The sequence below is a fragment of the Lepidochelys kempii genome, chromosome 1 (assembly GCF_965140285.1).
Source record: "Lepidochelys kempii isolate rLepKem1 chromosome 1, rLepKem1.hap1, whole genome shotgun sequence".
NCBI lineage: Eukaryota > Metazoa > Chordata > Testudines > Cheloniidae > Lepidochelys > Lepidochelys kempii.
In genome coordinates this window covers 117773854-117780534 of record NC_136380.1, presented here as the reverse complement: position 1 = coordinate 117780534, position 6681 = coordinate 117773854, and positions in this window count along the sequence as shown.

Below are 6681 nucleotides of genomic sequence, written 5' to 3'. Positions count from 1 at the left end.
CATTTTAGTTCTTCATAAAGAAGTAAAGGAGGAGGGAGAGGAGAGCTGGTGGTGAGCAGACTATACTGTGTAGAGCATACTTAGTTGCAGGTGAAAATCTTCTGCACAAAGAACTCAGTTTTATTCCTATCCTTAATATTTTCATAAAATCCTGTAAGATATATAAAGTACATCAAGCTTATTTCCGAATGCTCTCTCCAGCACAGTTGTGCCCACAGGTTTTATCATGGGTCATCAGACAGCATGGAGGCACAACTCTGACCTTTTCTGAGGGCTCAGAGACAACCCACCTGCTGAAGAGCCTGCCATTTTAGTTTTTGTCTCCATAGCTTCTGGCAGGGTGGACAGGCCTCCATGGTGGAGTGCTTTAAGGGATTGCTGAATCCAAAGCAAAAACTAAATTATATACTTCTGGTACAGCAGGTCTTTAATTTGGCTGGAGCTTGTGCTGAATTTTTTTTGAGTGGCTTCTGGGGCTGAGTCACCTTATTCTGGGCTTCCCTTTCTCCCTGAGGCACTGCAGCAGGCCATGTTCGTGCTTGATCATGGCAAGGCAGCGAAAGAAGCTTAAAGGGAAACCTGCTCCTCTTGTAACTTTTCCAAGGTATAACACGTGGGGTAGTGAGTGCTGCTGGTTTTGTGGCTGAGAGCACCGAATCAGCTTCTTTTTTTATGGTGTGCTTTTTATTTTGTAAGTAGTAAATAAAAAGCAAAGGTGCCTGTCATATTGCATGACCTGTGTGGCAGACGTCTCAAATACAGCGAAAAGCCTATAATAATATTGTTGTGACTGAGGCGTGCCACACAGTATAGGTGTCATGTGCAGTTGAAAAGCCAGGCTGTGACACGCCTTCACATCCCTGAGAGTTAGGTCCAGATGTGTAGGTGATGACAATGCTAACACATAGGAGTGGAAAGATGGGGGATATGAATAAATGTAGCTATAATTTCTTGCTCATATAGAAGTTTCTATGCTGTTGGGGCTCTGTGCAGTTCTAACTGAACCTTATTTCTTACATAATACAAACCTTTGTACTTTGAAGTCTGTATATGTCATGTCCACTGAAGAATGAATAAGAAGCTCATTCAGATTTGCACAAATGTTGCACTTGGTATACAGAAAAATGTCTTTACAAAATTTATGCTTCCCTGCTCATTCTGTTATTCCCACTTTCTGTTTGTTTGTCTGAGTAAAAATTTAACTTCCTCTTAATATTCTTCCACAATAACATACGTTATGCAAGCTCTGTGGTCGACTGATCAGCAACATGTCTCTTCCCTGCTTTAAAAAAGCAAATCTCTCTTTCTCTCTATAAAATGACAACACATTCTAGCTGTAGAGCTAGACGCTGAATGGCCTAAATAAACAGGATAAATGGTATTTCAGCTCATTTATGTTATGGTAGCAAAAATAAAGGTTTACATTAGGAACATACACTTAAAGGAGCCAGCTTTTCTCTGCTTCACTGCCTTTTTGAGATGATCTAAAATAGCAAGAGTCTCACCACTGTAATACCTGAATGTCTTTCAGTAATACATTAAGCAATATGACTAATGTCTGTCACATGTTTGTTCTCTCATTCTTTCCCCATGGGAAAAGAATATGTTCAGTGGAGTTTTTTCACTGTGTATGCTGCTATAATACATTTTTGTTGGAGAAGCCAAGGTCAAAGGAATGCACCTTGCACTCAGAGCATAAGGCAGTAAGGTTTATTATAGTCCATTGCTCCTGGGGAAAATAATTTCACATGCTTGGACCACCCTCTGAGAAAATTCTGTTTCCTTTACAGATGAGCTTTAACCTTGTTGTAGAGAGCTCCATTGTGCCCGAGGAATGAAGTTTTCAACCATTGTCTTCATTCTGGAGCTTTAGGAGATCTTTTAGATGTCATGGAGTGCCTTGAAGATAAGGACCAAGACCTTGAACTTGATTAAGAATCTGTGGGAAACCAGTGTAGAGAGTGGAGGACAGGTTTGATGTGCTCACAGTAGCCTGTATTGCTGAGCAGAAGCCAATCCCTTTCCTCCCACTCCCTCTGGGATGATACAAACACCACTTGTTACAAATGGGGATATGGGAGTTAATCAATTATAAAGGTTTAGTCCTTGGATATATGCTCTCAGGGGGATCCATAAACTCCCTTGGAGTCTGGCTGTTATTCAAGCAACAGTTTTGTAATGAATCAAAGCACTGTTCAATGCTATCGGTATCTCTTACTCATTAAATCAGTCAACTGCACATCCTTAAAAGTTCAATGGCCTTTCTATGGTTAGAGGACATTATTTAAACTTTTGTTCAATGCTTGTCATGTTCAGTCTTGCCACCAGAAGGTCTGGAGGGCTTCTGGCATAGTCCCCTGATCGTTTCTTACAAGAAACTAGAAGTTTAGCTCATGAGTGATCATTTTGCTTCTTTAGGCCTGAATCTTCTTGTCTTAAGAATGATGGTTGTGAGGGACACCCTTTGTCATCAGGCTTCAGATACTTTGGTGAATTGAGTCAGCAATGGACAAGGAGGGCTTGGTGCAGCCGTGGGAGGGTTGGAGGTGTAAAACTACCCTTTACACTCTCTGGATCCTGATGCCACTCTGTGGTAGACCAGTCTTCAGGCTGTTTTAACTTGTGCCTTTCTCTGACTAATCAGGTAGTGCCCTCCCTGATAAATATACTTGTTAGAAAGCTGCATAATCTTCCCAGAGCCTTAGTTGGCTGCGGGCTTTCTCCTAGGCTGTCCTATGCACATGCAGGCCTGGATAGGCTTGTCAGGTGGTATATTACTGTTCTTCTAGATCCAGGTTAATTTGCATGGGAAACAACTTTTAGGCTAGCAATTTCTTTACATGAGTTTAGCACCCTGTAAAATTAAGATATTGATTTTTGCCCACTTTTTTTCATCATGCCAAAAATTTCTAGAGTTGGTCAAAAAGGGTGAAGAAAATTTGTTTTTGAAACCTTGAAAACATTTAAGCAGCTCTATAGTTGATCGGAAAATGAGGGGAAAATATGTTGAAATGCTACTAACTTTTTTTTCATTTTGCATTTTCATCCATGTCACAATTCAAAATATTTCAATGAGTTCTACGAGTTTTTTCCTATGGAATATAAGCATACATTGGTTTGTACTGCCTTTTTTGCTGTGGAATTCCTGTGATATTTTTAACTTTCTCCTTTTCGAAAGTGGCTTCAGAAATGGGATGAAATTCTGGAGTTAAGCTTAGTATGTAGGCTTGGCAAAATTCAATTTATGAAAAATAATTTCAGTGGATAGCAGTGCTTATTTTTAAGCATTTTTATCAATTTAAATGTTCACAGTTGTGGGAAATTATGGAGGGTCAAATAATAATTTAATGACAAACATTAAGATTCAGAAAGTTAAAACTTTAAAACACAAATTGTCACCATTACATGTCAAAATATACAAGGGAATATTCTTAAATCAAACTCTAAGTTCTGAAGCAGCATTTTTCTTGCTTGGCTATTTGTAAATTTTTATTATTATTATTGATTTATTATCAGTCAAAATATTTTTTGTCGGTTTGTGTGTGTATGGCAAAATCAAGGTTTATTGACATTTATTGATTAAAACAGAATCCTTCCAAGCCTATTAATATGTTCCTACAAAACTTCTCCACTTCTAAAATTTGGGAATAATTTCCATAGAGATGTTAAATCAAAGATGAACTATTCCTACTGAACTGGTAAATCAACCAAATTTAGGATGAGATACACCAGCATTATTAATATAAAAGAGAAACTGCAGGTTTTAAACCCTTTCTAAAGCCTTTACATGTAGAAATAAGTGTGGGTGGAGGGTTAAATTATCATGGTTAAATCTCAGCTAATCATCGGAGGGTAGAATGACAAAGGGAAAGTATTCAGAGTAGCAGCCATGTTAGTCTGTATCCGCAAAAAGAAAGGGAGTACTTGTGACACCTTAGAGACTAACAAATTTATTTGAGCATAAGCTTTCGTGAGCTACAGCTCACTTCATCGGATGCATTTTCCACTGAATGCATCTGATGAAGTGGGCTGTAGCTCACGAAAGCTTATGCTCAAATAAATTTGTTAGTCTCTAAGGTGCCACAAGTACTCCTGTTCTTAAAGGGAAAGTAGTTTACTCTTCTTGTTGGAGGAGCTTATTTTGAAGCAGAATTCATTCTTTTTTTCTTCTCCTCATGAATTTTTGGTAACAGTCTTAACTTATATTTCTGGCATCTTGTTTCCTGGCATTACGTTACTCCGATTTTGCTTGCAAACCACAGAACGATTATCTTTGCACAGTACAGTGAAAGCAATACATACAAAAATCTACATCAGAGATTCAATTAGCTAATCTGCACATCTGTCTTTAGAGAGGAAAATAATTTAACCAGCTAGAATATTGTTTCTGGAAGTATGCTAGGGTCTGAAGGAAAAAAAAAAAACTTCACCAATGTAGACGGCAACACTGATTCTTTGTTAATCATAAAACTGATGGCAACTTACACTTAATATTGTATTTATGCCTGCAGTGAAAACACATGGGACTGTTTGAAGGCAGGTTAACTAGATGGAAGGGCTTTTTGTTCTTCACAGGGTAATCAACATTTGGAATTCTCTGCCTTAGAAGGGGAATCCAGATCCCGAGAATTTTGTGGGAAAAATGGACAATTACCTGGACATCCGTAACATCTCAGGGTTGAAATGGAATAAGATTCCGAATTGTGGAATTTTGTTTGTGTGCCTGTAGACAGGATTAAATTGATCACTGAATTTGGGATGATGGGGAGGGAAATCTCTCAAAGGTATATTAGCAAGGATGTTGCTTGTTAACCCCACCTACTCATAAATAGTCAGTGCTCCAATTTTCTGTGGCTGCTGGAAAGTGGGCACTGGTTGACTTCAGACCTTCCCCCTTTGTTTCTATTACACGTAGCACATTAGCATTTTTTCTAACGCATATAAGAAAATTATCTACTAGGTAATTCAAGTTGGGCATGCAAAGTTATTGGGACACTTCTAGGAATTTAAGCCTTGGGCACCAGAACTATACAGAACTGGTATTAACTGTCCCTGCTTTTGTTTTGTCCTTGTGCACTTGGTGAGGAGTGTGGGAAGAATATACCTTCTATGGGCTTCACCATTTATGTTGCATTCCAGGCTTTCTCCTTTCTTACCATTCTGTTTGTTCTAAGATCCGTTTGATTGGATATTTTTAACATCACTTCAGTTCTCTAAATTTTGTTCTCCATCCTGGTGCCCGAATGTGGTTGGCTCTGTTTACTGTATTTTTCATTTGTACTTTTTTCCCCCATTCTCCTTCCCACAAACTCTGGCTTAGTGTCAATTAACATCCTGTCAGTGACTATGGTGTGGCCTGTTGCCTGAACATATTTTGTAAGATAACACTGCATTTTTAATGTAGGGATTTTATTGATTTGATTGCATTAATTCACCCAGGGCTAAATGGTACATATAAGGCACAGCCTGGCACTAGGGGTGGTGTGGACCAAGCTATGCTGCCCCAGGGGAAGCTCCTCAGTGCAGGAGGAATGCACCATTGCTTTATTCCATCACAAGGGGCAGCACCTTTCCCCTTACTCTGCAGGCCATTCAGAAAGAGGTTGAGAATCTGACTCCACCTACCTCCCACCCTTTCAGTGTAATGTAGGTCCCAGAGCACAGGTACTGTAATTCTGACAGGGCTCTGTGCAGGGTACACAAAAGAGGAGACACATTGTACAGTCCCCATTCCTGCACACCAGGGTAAGTGCCTGTCAGATTTTGTCCCACAGGTACCACATTAGATACATATTATACATACAGTGATAAATCAACACAATGCCAGTAACACACACCTTTCCCCCCTCCCCCAGGCTTTTCCCCTTCTTTCCACACTCTTTATTCATCTGCTGCCAACATATACATTGATATGCATGAGATATGTCAAAAATGACAAAGATGGAAAAAAAATTGCACAACCCAAAAAATCTGTGGAAGAAAGTGACAAACTATATTTTTAGAGCAAATACTATTTAAAATGAAAAACAGTAAATTATTTGGGTGGTACAATGCCACCATCTAGTGATGATTTTAACTATGTAGCAGATGAACTATGGCTCTTAAAAATTTAGAAGTGATAGTCTCTGTTTAATTCTGGTTAAAACCAGGTTCCATTACCAGTAATGCAAACCCCAAAAGTTCAAAAACCATGAGTCGGACATATATGTGAATAAATCACAAGATTGTAAAAAACAATCTCATTCTGGCTCCATCTTTTGAGTATTTCTCTAATTTTTGAACTTTGGCTGCTCACCTCCAATGTGTGTGCGAGAATTAGTATTGCTTAGAAAATCACCACTACAAAGTGCATTGCTGCAGTCTCCACAACCAAACTGTGCACCTATTCATTCTAAATGGTAAACTAGCCCACAAGATAAAGTGCAGAATGAAACAAGCCAAGCAAGAACTTCAGTCACTCCTTAGAGACAGCAAAGTCCACAATGAGTAACTCAACTTTGATGAACTGATAATAGCCATGAAAACCCTGAAAAGTGGGAAAGCAACTGGGCTCAATGGCATAGCTAATAAATTATTACTACATTTTGGGACAAAAGCACAGAAGTGGCTGCTTGACTTCTTCAATTCTTGTATGGACACAATGCAGATATCCAGGCTGTGGAGACGTCCCAAAGTGGTTAC